Below are 21,659 nucleotides of genomic sequence, written 5' to 3' on the forward strand. Positions count from 1 at the left end.
AGAAGGTCTCATGGGGTCGTTCGTAACCTCCGAGACTTTTTGTCTCTTTGGATTTTAGAACAACTCATTTATCCATGAGGTTCAAGTTTTTGGGGTAGGTTCCCAGAGAGATCAGCCAAATACCAAGTCCTGCCCTCAACAAAGTCAAGTCTCGTATCAGACATTTCCGGATATCCAACCCACTCTGAGTGGAATTATCAATAAGACTCGTAGGCAATTCAAGTCCCCCCTGATCTTAAGGATAATTCCCACACTTAGGTTTTAACAGCAATTTATATAACCCAAAAAATGCAATAAAACAAACAGATATTCAAATAAACGACATTATTGTAAATAAACGAAATTGTAAAATAATACATAAATAAAAATTTAAATATTAAATGTGAAAACCTAAATCCTAGAAATTGTAAATAAATATATAAATAAAGATTTAAATATTTAAATATAAAAAGGAAAGAAAAAACCTAAATCCTCGAAATTGTAAATAAATATATAAATAAAAATTTAAATATTTAAATAAAAAAGAAAAGAAATAAAACCTAAATCCTAATCCAAAACCCTAATTATGGCAAATTAGCCAAACCCTAAAAAATTCGCCAAAAACCTAAAAAATTTATCAAAAACCTAAACCCTGTCTAAACTATAGGAGCATAAAAATTCACCATTATAGTGTCCCCAGCAGAGTCGCCAGCTGTAGCAACCTGCCCTAAAAAATTAAGATTTTTAGAGTCGCCACCTATTCTACCAGGGCGAATAGGAAACCCTATGCAGTTAAGAGATTCGGGGTAAGTTATTATATTCAGGTCAAGGGAAGGTGTTAGGCACCCTTAACCCTTTCCTAAGCTTTTAAGTTTAAGGTAAAATTTGTGGCTAAAAATGTTAAGGCAAGGTTTATGCTTTCAAGGGTGAACGGTAAGATTCGAACCTGATTGGAGTTTTTTGGGAAGGGGACTCGCCTTGTTACCAAGTGCCTACGTACCTCCTTATGGAGGATCAGAGTCTACGTAGTTCGGGGCAGGGTTGTACGCCTTAGAATTGATTATGAAATTGTTTGAAGGTATTTTGAATTACCTTATGGTAGTTTTGAAATTTGTGGTTTGCAAGGTATTTTGAATTACCTTGTCGAAGTGATGAAAATCCATAGTTTTGGTTTGATGTGTTTTAAATGGTGTGCAACCGTGATTTAATATGTTTCCGTTAGGTGCGATGATCAATAGGTTTGATCACCATAGTTAACGAATTAGATGAAGGAATGCTGACCATTCTGATCGATAGATTCGATCATCACGAATAGCAAATAAGTGTATTTTAAATAAATTTTATCGTTATCTATCATAATCGATAGATTCGATTACAAATAATAACGAATTTGATAAAAACATGTTAATCATCGTAGTCAATAAGATGGTTATAACCTTTTAGCAAAATAAAACCTTATTTGGATTTAATTAATTAAATTAATTGATTATTAACCATCGCGACCGATTAATTCAGTCGAAACGAATAATAAATAAAATCCTAATATTAATTTATTATTAATTTAATTCAAAAATCAAATTATAATATAGTTAAATATATTAAGTTAATTATAATTATATTAACAATATAAAAAAAATAATAAAAAAATAGGCTTTTGTTGAATGTGGCTAGGCTGGGGGTTCATAATATGCAAACAAAATTCAATGGAGATGCATGAAATATCGTAATCGAGTTCAAGTTTAAAGAGACTTACCTTGGCCTATATGGAGATGATTCTGGTGGTGTTGGTGTAGTGCAACAATCCAGATAGCTTTCATGATGATCCAAGGAACGTTTTGCAAGCTTCAGATCCCTTTGAAACGCCTTAATTCTTCAAAACCGATTTCAAGTTCTTGATGAATTTTTGCTTCTTGAATATGGCTCTTTTTCCAGAAATTTCTCCCCTAATGCATTTCCCTAACTTCTATACTTATAGTGGAGCTTATTAGGTTAAAGAATTGAATCAAATATCCATGATTTATGAAATTGAAAATTTGATTGAAACTTGAATTTAATCTTTCCAAATTTGATCAATATTGCTCCTTCTCTTTCCAATCTCCTTATGGACGAAAATTATATTAAAATATAGTGTAATTGTTGATTGGAATTGATCATTATGAGGCCTCTAATCAAATATTTGATTTTCACTTGATTTATTTGACTTTTAATCACCATTTAAATGAATAAAAAACCCTATAAAATCAAATAAAATATAATAATTCGTGGAAAATGAATTTGATGACTTGGATAACTTGTGGATCAATATTAAAGCTTAAAAAGTTAGGCCCATTTGCAAGAAACTCCAATTTGAACCACTTTTATTTCACATTTTGCCTCCAAAATTGCCCAACTTTGACAAGGCATATATCCCTCAATTTTTAAGATATGGATAAGTTCTAGGACTTTTTGTAAACCTCAAGATGTCCTCTACATGCCCCTTTGGAACACATTTTTCATTTGGAGATTTTATCGTGATGATATGCCCTTTGACAAAAAACTGCTTTTGGTTGACTTTTGAAATGGACCTATAGTCCTTTGTACCATATCTCCCAAATGAAGCATTTATGGCCTTGGCATGTGAGATACAAAGTTGTAGAGAATCGAATTTCCTTCAAAATAGGCTTTGAGTGAGAAATTTATGATGTTCCATGTGAAAGTTATGCCTGGTCAAAGTACAGTTGACTTTTTAGACCAAAAACCCTAATTTAGTAACTATCCCCTTTGTTGATTTTGAATATTTTCCTTGATGAATCATGATAAACCTTTTATAAAATGATGAATGATACTTCATAATATTGATGTTAACCAAAAATCAGGAGTTTTGACTATACTTTGACCATAGTTGACTTTTTAGGTCAAACTAGTCGACTGTGGATCATCTGAGCCATTGAATGAGCAATCATTGGAGTTGAAGCTTGACTTTTGAGATGGAGATTCTTTAAGACATATGAGATACTTTGAGGTACATTTGAGGCCTTAGAGATTCAAACTCCTTTGATAAAATGCAAACCCTAGTTTTGGAGATCCTGGATCAGGAAGAGCTTTGTCTGATAGAACCCTGAGTGCTCTTGGGCAATTGAGGAACCTTTGATTGAATATAAGAGGGAAAATTTTGGGGTATGACAGCATGAAAGGTGATATGATAAATTATTTCATGAAGACTCAACCTTGCTAGGGATATGATGGGTAAGCATCTACCCACCGTTTAGGGTTTAGCCTTCAATGAAGAACTTTGGAAACATCAACTATTGAAAGATTCTCCGAGCATTAACTAAGAAACTCTCTGAAGACTAAAACATTAAAAAACAGAAAGATTCTTTGAGCATTATTAGAAAAAATAAAATTTTAAAACAAAATTCAAATTTTAATTGCTCCAAATCTATTTTGTTTTATTTTTTTCTTAATTTGAAATAGTGATGATGACTTGTACATGAAGGAACCATGTGGTCACTTGGATAAAAACTTTAAATTTGAAAATCAAATTCATTTCATTGTAAATTGCTCTTTTAATCTCTTTTTTAGATTTTCATTTGGTTGGTGATTAATGATTATGATGGTGACAATGCGTATGATGTTGTACATGATCCATTTTATAAAGTTATGTTGTTGAAAAGAAGGTGATGCAAACTTGCCCATGATAAAAACCATGTGGACTTTTTAATTGTAACTTATGTGATGCAAGCCAGTGTTGAGATTCACATTAATTCGAATTTGTGCAAATTTTAACTTATTTTTTTTAATTGTTTTGTTTTGACTTGATGAATACATGATGAAAAGTCAATTTTGATTAAAAAAATCAAATTTTGTGAACGGCCTTGTGATGTAATGGGAAAAGTCAAGAGCTCTGATACTTGTATTACTATAAATTAAAAATTGTACTTAAATAAGAGATTGCATCACATATAAGAGATGAAAATTGCTCTTTTCTTAATTTTTTTGTTTTGAATTGATGATTACATGATGAAAATTCAATTTTTTTTAAAATTCAAATTTTGTCAAAAAACCTTGTGTAGAATTGAGAAAAGTCATGAGTAATGGCACTTGATTCAAAAGAAATCAAACTATGTATTTTAACAAGAGATGGCATCACATATAGTCATGTACCCCCATACTTTTCTCATCTTTTTTATTTCTTTAGACCACAAGTTGAATCTTAACTTTTCCTTTTTATTGACTTTATTCAGCCTTTTATTAATGAGAATGATAACTAATGATGAATGGATGAGATGATGTGAATTTAGAAAGAAAACTTCCTCTAAGCAAAAGTTTGATTTTTTATTCTTGACTTTGACTTTATCGTATGAAGATGAGATCCAATCACTATGAGATGATGCATGCTAATGAAAAAAATGATTGATGAGTGTCGCCATGATCTAAGGACCTACCGTTTAGGGTTTAGGATTCAATGAATTTTTTTGGAAACATCAACTACTGAAACATTCTCTAAGCATTAACAAAGAAACTCTTTGAAGACTAAAACGATAAAAAACAATAAGATTCTCTAAGCATTAATAAAAAAAATAAATTCGAAATAAAATTCAAATTTTAATTGCTTAATTTCTATTTTGTTTTATTGTTTATCTTAATTTGAAATAGTGATGATGACTTGTACATGAAGGAACCATGTGGTCACATGGAACAAAACTTGAAAATAAAATTCAAATTCATTTCATTGCAAATTGCTCTTTTAATCTCTTTTTTATATTTTTATTTGGTTGGTGATTCATGATGATGGTGATAATGTGTATGATGTTGTACATGATCCATTGTAAAAAGTGATGTTGATGTAAAGAAGGTGATGCCAACTTGTCCATGATATAAAACATGTGGACAATTGATTTGTAACTCATATGAAGCAAGCCAATGTTGAGATACAAATTAATCCAAATTTGTGAAAATTCTAACTTATCTTTTTAAAATTTTTTGTTTTGACTTAATGATTACATGATGAAAAGTTAAGTATGTTAAAAAAATCAAATTTTGTCAACGACCTTGTGTAGTAATGGGAAAAGTCAAGAGCGTTGATACTTGAATTACTAGAAATAAAAAATTTATACTTGAACAAAATATGGCATCACAGTCATGTACCCCCAAACTATTCTCATCTTTTTTATTTTCTTTGGACCACCATGTTGAATCTTAACTTGGCCTTTTATTGACTTTAACTGGCCTTTTTTTAATGAGTAAGATAATGAATGATGAATAGATGAAATTATGTGAATTTATAAAGAAACTTTCCTCTAAGATAAAGGTTTATTTTTCAATCTTGAGTTTGACTTTATTATATGAAGATGAGATCCAATGACCATGAGATGAGGCATGCTAATGAAAAAAAACCCAAAATGACTAATAAGTGAACCCAGGACCTAGGGACCTATCATCCTAGCATCAGATGAAAATTAATTGCCTATAGCAAGATGACAGTAAAAAAGGTAGGGATAAAATTGAGCTAAGAGAGTTTTCATTATCTAATTACCTTTAAATCGAATGTATGAATGACAACGACCTTCATACCTCAGTGGTGGAAAAAAATTAGATACAAAACGACTAAAATATTTTCCTTCGCATAAAAGGTGATGAGATAGACGAATTTATGAAAACTCAACCTTGCCAGGGATATGATGGGTTTGCTCCACCCACTTGTTGGGGTTGTGTCTTCAATAAAAAAACCTTAGAATTATCAAGTACTGAAAGATTTTCTAAGCATTAATTGAGAAACTCTCCGAAGACCAAAACAATCAACAACTAAAACATTCCTGAGAATTAATAGAAAAAACTAAATTTGAAATAAAATTCAAATTTTAATTGCTCCAATTCTATCTTGTTTTATTGTTTTCATAATTGGAAATAGTGTGGTCACTTGGAACAAACTTGAGAATGAAATTCAAGTTCGTTTGATTGCAAATTGCACTTTTAATCTCATTTTTTACATTTCCATTTGGTTGGTGATTCATGATGAGGATGGTAATAATGTGTATGATGTTATACATGATCCATTGTAAAAAGTGATGTTATTGCAAAGAAGGTGATGCAAACTTGTCCATGTTATAAACCATGTGGACTTTTGAATTGTAATTCATGTGATGCAAGCCAATGTTGAGATTCAAATTAATCCGAATTTGTGCAAATTTTAACTTATTTTTTTAATTATTTTTTTTACTTGATGAGTACATGATGAAAATTCAAATTTGATTAAGAAATTAAGTTTTGTCAACGGCCTTGTGTTGTTATGGGAAAATCAATAGCTTTTATACTTGTATTACAAGAAATAAAGATTTGTACTTGAACATGAGATGGCATCACATAAAGTCATGTACCACGAAAATTTTTTCATATTTTTTATTTCTTTGGACCACCATATTGAATCTTCACTTGGAATTTTTATTGACTTTAACATGCCTTTTATTTATGAGAAAGATAATGAATGATGAATGGATAAAATGATGTGAATTAAAAAAGAAAACTTCCTCTAAGCCATAGGTTGATTTTTCAGTCTTGACTTTAACTTTATTGTATGAAGATGAGATCCAATGACCATTAGATGATGCATGCTTATGAAAAAAAACCAAAAATGACTGATGCGTGACCTAGGGACCTTTCATCCTAGCATCAAATGAAAATTAAGTGCCTATAGCTAAATTACATGAAAAAAGGATGGGGACAAAATTGGGGTGTGACAATAAGGCTTTTATTGAAAATTGATTACGAAGATAGTGCAATTAATCTTGTTGTGCTCGTGTTTAGGTTTATAAGATTAATTTTTTACTATACTTACCTACAGGAAGATGTTATCATTCTTTATGTCATTACTACACTTTTGTCTCATTTATAAAGGAGACCGAGTGTAGAGAAATGAACTCAAGGCGATGGTCTGTATGTGAAAGAGGCCGAGATCGTGAACGGAATAAGGATGAAGCATGTTATGGATATAAGAGGTCTAATTCCAAGAATAAAAAAAGAGTGTTATAGTTGCAATCAGTTTGGAATTGAAAGATGGATTGTCCAAATAGAAAGCAGAGTTCATCTAGTTTTGCAAATATGGTTCAAACTAATGATTCAGGAAAGTAAAGCAAATATATTATGCGTTTCTTCCAACCAATGCTCATAATGAGTGGTTTCTTGACTATATTTGTTCTTACCACATGACGACGTATCGAATTGGTTCATTACATCCAGGTTGAATAATTTTATATTTGTTTATCTAAATGATGATATAGCATGTTTTATTATTGAAGTAAGACAAATTAAAGTTGTCATAATCGATGGTTGAAAGACCTCTTAAGAACAATCGTCAATTGATGTTTGACATAGCTTATTATGAGTTGTTTATAAGTCGTTAATTATGTAGATGTTAATGATTGGCTTCATTTTATGGTAAAACATCCTTGTGTGTTATGATGTCTTGACTTATGTCATGACATGCTTTTTGTAGTGTTCTGCATGATTTGAATGTGTAAGCTAATATCGGATCTAGTTGGATGTCATGCTGGATGTTGTGACATTAGTATTTGACAGCAGTGGCTGTTATGTTTTTTGTTATGTTTCCTTATTTATCTTAGGCTATATTTTAGGAAACTATCTATTTAGTGCTGAGTGGATAATAATAGAAGGTCTCATCTACAACATGTGTGTTAACACCTTGATTATGTGGAAATTAGGTTAACTTGGTTAACCCTAATTTGTGTTTGTTAGGCCCAAGGCCCATGTTCTGCATATCAGAATATTAGTAATCATACTTGAAGAGGCAGAGATTCTTACATGAAGAATTCAGTGTGCTGCATTCTGTGCGTTAGGGTTTATTGTTCTTAGTGGTCTACTGTGAGCCAAGCAATTGTCACTGTGATAATTGTATTGGAGTAGGGTGTTTTGTGTTGTAATTTGTTGTGTCACTCTAAGCTTTTAAGCACGCGTGATGTGTCTCTTGATTGAAGCTTTTAAGAAAGATCAAGATTTGTTTGAAGTGTGTCTTCAAGTTGAATTTATTTGTGGTTGTTTGGTTGTCATCACTGCTGTGATTGAGGGGGAGTGAGTAGGAAATCAGGTCTAGTATTAGATTGAGATTGTTGGGTAGTTTTAAGTGAGGGGTGTAAACTGGTAGTTTAGTTCTGAATTAATACTACTTATAGTGGATTTCCTCCCTGGCTTGGTAGCCCTCAGAGTAGGTGTTGTTGTACACCGAACTGGGTAAACAATTTCCTATGTTCCTTACTGTTATTGTTTACTTACTGCTTAATTTAATAATTTGTTCAGTAGTGGATGTCATAACATCTGATACGACATTGATCCTCTGTTAATAGAATTTTCAAATGAATCTATCAAAAATTAATATATTTTAAACTTTTTCTAAAATGAAATTGTTTTTGACAAGGACATTATAAAAACGACTGTGTCTAAAAGATTTAAGACTCAATACACAATTTATAATAAATTTAATGTTATATACAAATATTTTATTTTAATTTTTTGTAAAACTTATAAACACATAATTGTTCATCAAAGTTTTATTTTTTTCTTAATTTGAAATAGCGATGATGACTTGTACATGAAGGAACTATGTGGTTACTTAAAACAAAATTTGAAAATTAAATTCAAATTCATTTCATTGCAAATTGCTCATTTAATCTCTTTTTTACATTTTCATTTGGTTGATGATTCATGATGATGGTGACAATGCGTATGATGTTGTACATGATCCATTGTAAAAAGTGATGTTGGTGCAAAGAAGGTGATGCAAACTTGTCCATGTTAAAACCATGTGGACAATTTAATTGTAACTCATGTGATGAAAGTCAATGTTGAGATTCAAATAAATCCAAATTAGTGCAAATTCTAACTAATTTTTTTAATTGTTTTGTTTTGACTTGGTGATTACATAATGAAAAGTCAAGTATGTTAAAAAAATCAAATTTTGTCAACGGCCTTATGTTATAATGGGAAAAGTCAAGAGCATTAATACTTGAATTACTAAAAAAAATTTGTACTTGAACAAGAGATGGCATCACATTTAGTCACATTCCCCCAAATTTTCTCATCTTTTTTCTTTCTTTGGACCACCATGTTAAATCTTAAATTGGTCTTTTTATTAATTTTAACTAGCCTTTTATTAACGAGAAAGATAAAAAATGATGAATAGATGGAATGATGTGAATTTATAAAGATAATTTCCTCTAAGAAAAAGGTTGATAATTCAATATGGACTTTGACTTTATTATATGAACATGAGATCCAATGACCATGAGATGATGCATCCTGATGAAAAAAAACAAAAATGACTAATAAGTGAAGCCAGCGCCAACAACCTTTCATCCTACCATCATATGAAAATTAAGTGCCTATGGCAAGATGACATTAAAAAAGGGTAGGGATGAAATTGAGTTATGAGAGTTTTCCTTATATAGTTACCTTTAAATCGAATGTATGAATGACAACGACCTTCATACCTCTATGGTGGAAGATAATTATATACAAAAGGACCAAAATTTTGTCCTTCCTATAAAAGGTGATGAGATAGACGAACTCATGAAGACTCAACCTAGTCAGGGATATGATGGATTTGCTATATCCATCTGTTAGGATTGTGCCTTCAATAAAAAACTTTGGAATTATAAACTATTGAAAGATTTTCTAAACATTAATTGAAAAATTCTTTGAAGACCAAATCATTCAACAACTAAAATATTCCTGAGAAATAATAGAAAAAACTAAATTTGAAATTAAATTCAAATTTTTAATTCTCCAATTCTATCTTGTTTTACTGTCTTCTCAATTTGAAATAGTTATGATGACTTGTACATGAAGGAAACGTGTGGTCACTTGGAAGAAACTTGAGAATGAAGTTCAAATTTATTTATTTGCAAATTTCTCTTTTAATATATTTTTTACATTTTTATTTGGTTTGTGATTCATGATGATGATTGTGATAATATGTATATGATGTTGTCCATGATCCATAGTAAAAAGGGATGTTGATGCAAAGAAGGTAATGCAAACTTTTCCATAGTAAAAAGCATGTGGAAAAGTGAGTTGTAACTCATGTGATGCAAGCCAATGTTCGGATTCAACTTAATTCAAATTTGTGAAAATTCTAACTTATTATGTTAATTGTTTTATTTTGACTTGATGATTACATGGTGAAAATTCAAGTTTGTTGAAAATTCAAATTTTGTCAACGACCTTTTGTTGTAATTGGAAAAGTCAAGTGCATTGATACTTGAAGTAAAATAAATCAACAACTGAAATATTCTCTAAGCATTATTAGAAAAAAATTAAATTTGAAATAAAATTCATGTTTTTATTGCTCCAATTCTATTTTGTTTTTTTTTTATTTGAAATTCTGATGATCACTTGTAAATGAAGGAACTTGTGGTCACTTGAAACAAACATGAAAATGAAATTCAAATTCATTTTATTGCAAATTACTCTTTTAATCTCTTTTTTACATTTTCATTTGGTTGGTGATTCATGATGATGATGGTGATAATGTGTATGATGTTGTACATGATCTATTATATAAAGTGATGTTGATGAAAAGAAGGTGATGCAAACTTGTCCATGATAAAAACCATGTGGACAATATAATTGTAAATCATGTGATTCAAGACAATGTTGAGATTTAAATTAATCCAAATTTGTGCTAATTCAAACTTAGGTTTTTTTTATAAAAAAAAATTTGTTTTGAATTGATGATTATATGATGAAAATTCAAGTTTGTTAAAAATTCAAAATTTTGTCAACGACCTTGTGTTGGATTGAAAAAAGTAATGAGCATTGGCACTTGATTAAAAAGAAATCAAACTATGTATTTTAACAAGAGATGGCATCACATAAAATCATGTACACCTAAACTTTTCTCACCTTTTTTCATTCTTTAGACTGCCAAGTGGAATCTTAACTTTGCCTTTTTATTGAATTTGTTTAACTTTTTATTAATGAGAATGATAATCAATTATGAATGGATGAGATTATGTGAATTTTGAAAGAAAACTTCCTTAAAGAAAAAAGTTAGAAGGTGATGCACACTTGTCGAAGATAAAAAAAACACGTGGACAATTAAATTATAATTCATGTAATGCAAGCCAATGTTGAGATTCAAATGTATCCAAATTTGTGCAAATTCTAAACTTTTTTTTTAAATCGTTTTATTTTGACTTGATGATTACATGATGAAAAGTCAAGTATGTTAAAAAAAATCAAATTTTGTCAACGGCCATGTATTGTAATGGGAAAAGTCAAGAGCATTGATACTTGAATTACTAGAAATAAAAATTTGTACTTGAATAAGAGATGGCATCACATATAGTCGTGTACCTGTAGCGGGGAAAATCTGATATCGAAGCCATGGGATTGACTCGAATCAATATTCCGTTTGAATTCGCCACCGCGCTTTATTTTTTCAAAGGAAAAGGGAAAAGAACGAAAAACCCAAAGTTTTATTTTTAAAACAAAAAGAAGAGAACTCAGGTTCGGGTGTTGATTATATGAGGGGAAGGTTTAAAGCACCCCTCATATCCGTGGTACTCCACGGGAACCTTTTTGAAAATCTGTGTGTGTGCGCTAAAAAAAAGGGTTTGTTTTATTTTTTAAATAAGCTCGGCAAAGCGTTAAGCTTTGGGCCTACATACCTCCTCGGTGCAATGGAGAAGTCAGAGCTAATGTAGTTCCGCTTTAAGGGAAAAACGTTTTTAAAACGAATAAACACTTTGTTGTCGTTAGAGAGAAATACTCAGCCAATGATCTTGAGCATGAGAACAAACAAGTTCTTTGCATCGCAAATGAAAGAAGGGCTCCAACTCGGATAAAATCAACGAGTATGCCACTAGCTCTCTCACGCGGAAAAGATCTCGTTATTATCAATCAATTTCAAAATCGTGGGGTATAACCACTCGTTTCGACAATTAACGGTGTCTAAACTTTTGAAGAAAAGCCACTAAGGGCGAAAGATATTTTTAAAAAAAAAGTTTTGAAAAGATTGCAAACATAAGAATATTTTTTGAAAAAGGGAGAAGATTTTGAAAATTTAAGAATGGGAGGAGATGAAGAGGCTATCCTATTGCGTAAAATAAAAGCTAAGGAAAAGAACGGTCTAACCGAAGTAAGCAGTCAACACTTGACATTATGAGTCAAGGTAGATTTCCCATCCTTTGGATTTATCAATACCAACACATTAACACTTGGGGGATCCAGATGAACTTATTGTCTTAGCACCACTTTTCATTAAGCACATTAAAATTCTGACGAAAATCGGGCAGAGTAACGGCTGTTTTCGGGTAAAATCCTTATATCAATGCCTTGGAATTAACCATCAAGGGCTTCCAAGGAAATACCTGCATACACAAACAGACAACAATCCAATGCCAGACAGACAGAAAAATCACAGAGTAATAACAGAATGAGGGTCCAAAAGTACTAGGTCCATAAGTCCGAATCTCCAAAATGCTAGGGATAGTAACCAATAGTCCAAAGAGAGCCTTATGTGTTTTTTTAGATTTTGGTTGTTTATTAGTGTTTTAGCAAAAAAGTAAAGTATGGTCCAAGTGGACAAAAGAAAAATAGCGAAAGCATAAACATATGTCCAAATGGACAAAGTGAAAATGGCGGAAAGTAAATATGATGAAATGATAAAATAAAGCGATAAAGCGAGAAATATAAAGAGCGGTATAGTAAAGGTGCGGAAATTAAAGTTAGTTGTTAGATGTTAAAGATAACCATCTTGAAACTTGTCAAGTATGTTATCAAAGTCAGTAATGGAGATCGATGGTGAGTGAATGATGTACTCGGATTTAAATTCAATGGGGTTTATTAGAAGCATGATAAAATCATAGCGACTACACGATAAAAACCTCCACAAGTCTTAAATCAACCGCATACAATTCTCTTCCATATTTGATCTTTTTATTCGGGACACGAAATATTGCGCTATGTTAAGCAGATCGCCAAGTGATTTATATAGAAATCACCCTACAACGAGGCCGGTCAAAACTTTATGTGCTAATGCATGCGAGAAGAACGATATGTAGATCGCCTTCCGAAAGCAATACCGCACGAAAAGAAAAATGGTGAGTGATCTAGTCTTTGCCAAGAATCCATAAGAATTCTCAAGGTATTAAGACTTTCATCGATCAAAATAAAGAGAAACAAAAGATGGAACCACATTAAAAGCTCCTTTCATCCATAATTTCAATCACTTAATATTGCGGATTTGGATTCTCATCCTATCGACGCCTTAAGTCCATTGAAATTAGAGAGAAATTAGGCCTCTAACTTGTGATTCAAAGAAAATATCAAAAGAATGGAGTAGAAGATGAGTTAGAACCAAAAACAAGTCAAAAACCACAAAAATCAGCATCCTGCCCAGTGTAAATCGATTTGCACAGAGTGTAAATCGATTTGCATAACTCTGTTTTCAAAATCTGCGCAGTTTTTCAGTTGTGTAAACCGATTTGCACCAGATGTAAATCGATTTGCACAACACAGTTTTCAAAAAAAAAACAGTAAATAAAGAGAAGAAAACTTGTTTAAACATAAAACAAAACACCTTGTGATCTTGGATCAATTTGTGCACGAAAATGTATCAATTAAGCAAGCAAATCTCATCAATGTAGCACCAAAGGTGCATCAAGCATAAACAACAAAGCATCACATCTTGGATCATGAAAAGGATCTAGAATTTTACCAAATCTTCACAAACTTTGAATCTTCTTCAAGAACACACAACCACAAGCCTTGATCTCTCACAATTGATGAAGAAACTAGTGTTTATGTTGAGGTTTAGCTCTAAATTAGTGAGGTTCAAGATGTGACTCACTAATTTGTGTGGAAGAAAAAGAGCTTTGAGTGAGGGGTTTGGAAGAGGTGAGGAGAGAAAGAGCAAGAGTTTTCTTGGCTATCAAAGCTTGAAAAATGAAGAGGGGAGTGCCTCAATTTATAGCACTTAGGCTTGGGAAATTTTGTGGCTTGGAGTTAGGATTGGAAAATAGAATTAGGTTTGGAAAAGTGATTTGGAGCCAAAAATGAAATCCAATGGTCTTGATGCAATCACATGAGGGTTTATGATTAAATGATGTAGATAATCAAATGTAAGAACTAAGTCATGCTTCCCATGCTTGCAAATGATGTCAACACTTCAAAAAGCTGAAATTTGCCTTCATTTTTCCAAATTCGTGCTGGTGCAATCGATTTGCACCTTATGCAAATCTATTTACATGGCTGAAAAAGGCAAAATCTGGGGCAAAAACAGTTATGCAAATCGATTGCTGTCTTATGCAAATCGATTTGCACTGATGGCAGAAGCAAATTTGGTGCAGAAACAGTTGTGTAAATCGATTTACACCTTATGCAAATCGATTTGCACAGTGAAAATGTTGAAAAATGCTCCTTTGATGGGTATTTTGACTTGGTACCTACAAAACACAAACATACAAGAGCACAAGGCAATATTTTTGGTATTTGGGTTAGTATAATATGCATACAAGGTAAACAATCACTGGTGCTTGATGGTCCCTCTCATTGATGAGGTGAGTGCAACACCATAAACAAAACTTCCAAGTGAAGCTCTTGATTAGTGATTGAGATATGAATGATATAGGATCTTAGGGTCAAAAATTGGGGTATGACAGTACCCCAAAACTTTTCTTATCTATTTTTCTTTCTTTGGACCACCATGTTGCATCTTAACTTGGCCTTTTTTATTAACTTTATCTAGCCTTTTATTAATGAGAAAGATAACGAATGATGTAGGAAAGAAATGATGTGAATTTATAAAGAAAATTTCCTCTAAGACAAAGGTTGATTTTTAAATCTGGACTTTGAATTTATTATATAAAGATGAGATCAAATGACCATGAGATGATGCATGTTGATGAAAAACCCAAAAATGACTAATAAGGGGAGTCATGGCTTATGGACCTTTCATCCTAGCATCAAATGAAAATTAAGTGCCTAAAGAAAGATGAGATTAAAAAAGGGTATAGATAAAATTGAGGTGTGACAACTGCCCTTATTTAATTACCTTTAACCCGAATGTATGAATGACAACGACCTTCATACCTCCGTGGTGGAAGATAATTAGATACAAAAGGACCAAAATGTTGTCCTTCCCATAAAAGGTGATGAGATAGACGAATTCATGAAGGCTTAACCTTGCCAGGGATATGATGGGTTTGCTCGACCCACTTGTTAGGGTTGTGTGTTAAATAAAAAACTTTGGAATTATCAAATACTGCAAGATTTTCTAAGCATTAATTGAGAAACTCTCTAAAGACCAAAACAATCAACAACTAAAATACTCCTGAGAATTAATAGAAAAAACTAAATTTGAAATAAAATTCAAATTTTAATTTCTCCAATTTTATCTTTTTTATTATTTTCTTAATTTGAAGATGTGAGATATTGGATCGAACTCTAGTATGGTCGAAGGGTAGCTTCTTGGTTCGAAAGTTCGACAGAGTTAAGCATAGAGTCGAAGGTTGTTCACATGCTGGTGTCGAAGTGTGCATGATGTAGTCGAAGATGGGTCTAGCATACAGATGGAGAAGATGCTAGGGTTGTTAGCATGTTAAATTAGGTTTTAGTGTTTAAACCTTAATTTTTTAAGTAAGCTTGTTTATTAAGTTGGCTTGTGTAATGGGCCTTACTGAAAAAGCCCATTAGTTAGTATGTTAGGTTTTATTAAAAATAACATACTAGTCTCTCATCATTGCTAAGCTGCAAATCCTAATTTAGGGTGAGAGAGGTTATTTGTTATTCTTGTAAACTTGTAATCTTGTTTTAAGAGAAAGTAAAAGAATAGCAGTTATAACCAATTCTTGTGTTCTTCTTATCTTCCCTAATTCCTATTATACTTTGTTCTTGACATCGTTTTTTCACAACAAATTGGTGCGGTGAGCGTGGAGAAGATGCCTTCAACAAAGTATGAGATTGAAAAGTTCACCGGAGTGAAGGATTTCGGTCTGTGGCGCTTGAAGATGAAAGCCCTACTGGTTCAGCAAGGTTGCTTGGAAGCATTGAAGGGAGAGGCAGCCATGAATGCAGAATTGACGGCAGCGGAGAAGACGAATATGATCGAGAAAGCACACAGCGCAATTTTGTTGAGCCTTGGTGATAAGGTTCTTCGGCAGTTATTAAAGGAGACGACGGCATCAGGGTTATGGGTGAAACTTGAAAGTTTGTACATGACCAAATGGCTGGTAAATCGACTCTACCTGAAGCAAGCTTTGTATTCATTCAAGATGATTGAAGACAAAGTGTTGGCTGAGCAGTTGGATATGTTCAACAAGCTGATTCTAGATCTTGAAAATATTGATGTGAAGATCGATGATGAAGATCAAGCGCTGTTACTATTGTGTTCATTGCCTCGATCACATGCTCACTTCAAAGAAACTCTCCTATATGGAAGGGAGTCCCTGACCTTTGAAGAAGTTCAATCAGCCCTATATTCTAAGGACTTTAACAAACGGAAGGAGCATAAACCTTCAACTGTTGGCAAAGGTTTGGCCATTAACGGAAAACTCTTACGAAAGAATGGTAAGTTTGACAAGAAGAAGGGAAAAAACCAGTCAAAGTCTTACAGTGGCGAAGCATCAGGCATTCGATACTATCATTGTAAGAAGGAGGGTCACACAAGAAAGGTGTGCCCTGAACTCCTGAAAGATCATGGAGGTAAGGATAATGGCAATGCAACCATTGTTAAAGATGATTTCGAATCATCTGATGTTCTTGTGGTTTCAAGAAGTGACTCGAGAAGAGAGTGGATTATGGATTCAGGTTGCACTTGGCACATGACTCCAAACAAAGACTTGTTCGAGGAATTATGTGATCAAGATGGTGGATCAGTATTGCTGGGAAACAACAAGGCTTGCAAGATTGCAGGTGTTGGATCTATGAGGTTCAAACTCCATGATGAGTCAATAAGGTTATTGATTGGAGTCAGGTATGTTCCTGATTTGAAGAGAAATCTACTTTCTCTTGGTGAATTCGAGAAGAAAGGATATGTTTTCTAAGGAGATAAAAGTATCCTAAGAGTCATGAAGGGTTCGAAGGAAGTCTTGAGAGGCGTGAAGAAACAAGGCTTGTATACCCTTGAGGCTGAAGTTGTAAGTGGTTCGACAAATGTTGCATCCACGAAACCTTTGTCGAAGACAGAAATCTGGCACATGAGATTGGGCCATGTCAGTGAAAGGGGTCTGGTCGAATTAGGGAAACAAAATCTGCTTGGTGGAAACAAAGTCGAAAAGCTGAAGTTTTGTGAACCCTGTGTACTTGGAAAATCTTGCAGAGTGAAGTTCAACAAAGGCAAACAAAGAACACATGGATCCCTTGATTACATCCATGCTGATCTTTGGGGGCCTGCAAGGTGTCCATCACATTCAGGAGCAAGGTGTTTTCTATCCATAGAAGATGATTATTCCAGAAAATTATGGGTATTCATTCAGAAGACTAAAGATGAAACTTTTGAGAATTTCAAAAGTTGGAAGACTCTGGTTAAAAATCAGACTGGCAGAAAGGTCAAGAGGTTGAGAACCGATAATGGCCTTGAATTTTGCAATGAGACATTCGACAGTTTTTGTGCTGCCTCTGGTATTGCAAGGCACAGAACTACTGCAGGTACTCCACAGCAAAATGGTTTGGTTGAAAGGTTTAATCGAACTATTTTGGAGAGAGTCAGATGCATGTTGACTAATGCTGGACTAAAGAAGGTGTTCTGGGCTGAGGCTGTTTCAACAGCAACATATCTGATAAACAGATGTCCTTTGACAGTGTTAGATATGAAGACACCTGAAGAAGTTTGATCGGGACATCCACCAAATCTCGACAAACTGAGAGTATTTGGCTGCATAGCGTATGCTCACATTAGGCAAGACAAGGTCAAACCTAGAGCTCTGAAATGCATGTTCATGGGATACCCTGAAGGAGTCAAAGCTTATAGGCTATGGTGCCTAGAGCCAGGTCACAGGAGGTGTATCATCAGTCGAGATGTAGTTTTCAATGAAGCTGAAATGGATTTTAAGAAAATTGATGATGTTAGTCGAAGTACAAAAACATCTGACGAAGAGCTGGAACAGGTAGAGATTCCTATTAAGGTGGAGCATGTTGATGCTGAATTGCATATCCCTAATGAAGTCGAAGAAGCAGAAGATGCGGGGGAAGTTGAGGAAACTGACGATGACTACCTATTGTTAAGAGATAGGTCGAGAAGAGTCATCAAGGCACCTCAGAGACTTGGGTATGCAAATCTTATAGCCTATGCCTTAATCTCTGCAAGTGAAGTTCTAGATGAAGAACCTAGAGACTACAAGGAAGTTATGAGGAGTCGAAATAAGACTGAATGGCTGAAGGCCATGGATGATGAGATGAAATCTCTTCATGATAATCATACTTGGGAACTGATCAAGAAACCTGCTGGGGCAAGGTTAGGCAGCTGTAAATGGATTTTCAAAGTTAAGGAAGGAATTGAAAGAGTGACGTCGAAAAGATACAAGGCAAGGTTAGTTGCAAGGGGTTTCACTCAGAAAGAAGGTGTCGACTTCAATGATGTGTTTTCTCCTGTTGTGAAGCATAGTTCCATTCGAATGTTGCTTGCCATGGTGGCACAGTTCGATCTTGAACTGGAACAGATGGATGTGAAGACTGCGTTTTTGTATGGTGATCTAGATGAAACGATCCTGATGAGGCAACCTGAAGGGTATGTCGAAAAGGGGAAGGAAGATTGTGTGTGCAAGTTAAAGAGATCTTTGTATGGGCTGAAACAATCTCCTCGACAGTGGAATAGGAGATTCGACAAGTTCATGGCACGCATAAGTTTCATTAGAAGTAAGTTCGACCACTACGTTTACTTCAGATTTCGACCTGGTAATTCATTTGTTATTTTGTTGCTTTAAGTGGATGATATTCTCATAGCAAGCAACAATGTTGAAGATGTGACGAGGGTGAAGGCTGAACTCAATAAGGAGTTCGATATGAAGGATTTGGGAGCTGCTTCCAGGATTCTTGGAATTGACATTCAAAAAGATAGAAAGAAGTCGAAGTTATGTTTATCTCAAGAGGCATATCTACGAAAGAGTCTTGAAAAGTTTGGTATGTCGAATTCGAAGCCAGTTGTGACTCCAACAAACCCTCAATTCAAGCTGAGTATTGATCAGTGTCCCAGTACTGATGTTGAAAGAGCCTATATGAATAGCATTCCGTATGCTAATTGTAGCAACCTGCCCTAAAAATTAAATGTTTTAGAGTCGCCACCTATTCTTCCAGGGAGAATAGGAAACCATACGCAGTTAAGAGATTCGGGTAAGATTATTATAATCAGGTTAAGGGAAGGTGTTAGGCAACCTTAACCCTTTCCTAAGGTTTTGAATTGAGAGGCGGAGGTTTATGGCTAAAATTATTAAGATTCAATAGCTAAAGAAATGAAAAGGGTGAATGGTAAGATTTGAACCTGATTAGAATTTTGAGGAAGGGGACTCGCCTTGTTGCCAAGTGCCTACGTATCTCCTTAAGGAGAATCAGAGTCAACGTAGTTCGGGGAAAGGGTTGTACGCCTTTTGAATTTGATATGATATGGTTTGAAGGCCTTTTGAGTTGCCTTATCGTAGTTATGACAATTCGTAGTTTGGTATTTGAGTTTTTGAAAAGTGTTTTAGGATTGGGCGTACAACCCTGATTTTTTTTATATGTACTATTAATCGCAATGATCAATAGATTTGATCACCATAATTAATAGATTAGTAGAGGATTGCTAACAATTATAATCGATAGATTCGATTATCACTAATAGCAAATAGATGTGTTTTAATTATTTAATTTTATCGTTATCCCTCATAATCAATAGCTTTGATTAAAAATAATAACAAATTGATAAAGAAATGCTAATCATCATAACCAATAAGATGGTTACAACCTTTTAGCAAAATATATTTTATTTGAATTTAATTAATGATTAATTAAATAATTGATTATTACCCACCGCGATTAATTGATTTAATCGAAGCAAATAAAATTCTAAGACCCTTTGGCTACAACCTAAGTAGGTTGGAAAACCCGAATCCTAATATTTGGCCAATGGCCAGTGGGATTGAGCAAACCCTAATACGTTGGTAACAATCTTCTAGGATTTTTTTAGGTTTTTATAATTAAAATTAGATAAAAAAAATAAATTAAATCGAATAATCGAGATAATCGGAAGAATCCTAATATTAATCATATCCTAATTATAGCCTAATACTAATTTAAATTCCTAACCCTAATTAAATAACTTAATTAAATTAAACATAACATTTAATCTAAATAATTAAAAAAATAAAGAAATCTATAAAGAAAACCTGGGCATCAATCCCATGTGGTGAACTTTTGAGTCTCCATGATGCGCCTCCCCCTCCTGATGCGTTGGATCTGCAGATCGATTCATCCATTGGTGGAATTATGAGGGTGCATAGGAAGCTCTTGTAGCAAGCGAGCACTGGATCCTTGACTAAGGCTTATCAAAGAAATAAACCAAAATAATATGCAGGGAATAGGGATCGATCCCACGCCACTGCACTTGATAGAGGTGAACAGACACTTGCTCCACTAGGCCAATTGCGCTGCTTTGTTAGTAGTATGAATAGAAAACAAAATATAGGAAACTTAAATTGCCCAGAACTTAAACAAAAACCCAACGCGCCCAATGACCTCCTTCTTCTTTGTGGATGTTTTGGAAAAAAGGAAAGCCCTTTGGCAACGTTTTTTCTATGTTGCCGTAACCCTGCAAATCTGAGTCTAACAAAATACAACAAATAAATACATTCCAGAGGCATAGATCAATTGTAAATCATCATCCGAACGCAATGGTATAGGTCTTGGGGTCCAATTTTTCCTGTATCGAATAATCCCAATTTAGAGCTACAAAACCCTAGCTATGGCAAGTCATGGTTCCTGAGATTAAACTCCAATTGAATCACTCAAATAGCTTCAAAACATCATTCTGAACACAGCCATATAATTAAATCATATCAACTACGTGTGCACATACTAATTCGAAACAAAAACAAAACCAGCATGAACCGTGAGTTTTGGGACTCGATTCCGCACGCTTTGATCGTATGTGATGATCGATATAGCTCCAGGAAGCACCAGGGAATTGATTGGAATACTTAACACGCCTTGAAACAACTCCTAATTACCAAAACGAATTCGATTTTTCTTTCTATTTTTTTGAACTCGGTTCAGGTTTTAGAGGGCAGAAGAATCCCCCTGATCATTAGGATTCCTAGTATATATATCATGGAAGGTTTTTTTAGGTTAAAAGTTTGAATCAAATCCAATCATTTACCCTATAGAATATTTGATTAAATATGATATGGAAAGTTGCCATTTTTGTATCAATCTCTTGCCAATCATATCTCCATGAAATTCCCTTTGATTTGCAATGATTTAGAGTTTTAATATTTGATTGGGAAATAATCAAATATAATCTTTTATATTTTCTTATTATTTATCGTATTAAATTTGACTTTTAATGAAAAAAATCAAAAATAAATAAAATAAATAAAAGAAAAATACATGAATGGGTTTAAGAATCGTGGATCATGTTAGAAACAAGTTACCAACATAAAAGGATAGGCCCATTTGCAAAAATATTGATTTTAACCCTAATTTGACAAGGCATATCT

The sequence above is a fragment of the Vicia villosa genome, unplaced genomic scaffold (genome assembly GCF_029867415.1).
Source record: "Vicia villosa cultivar HV-30 ecotype Madison, WI unplaced genomic scaffold, Vvil1.0 ctg.002762F_1_1, whole genome shotgun sequence".
In the NCBI taxonomy this organism is placed as follows: domain Eukaryota; kingdom Viridiplantae; phylum Streptophyta; class Magnoliopsida; order Fabales; family Fabaceae; genus Vicia; species Vicia villosa.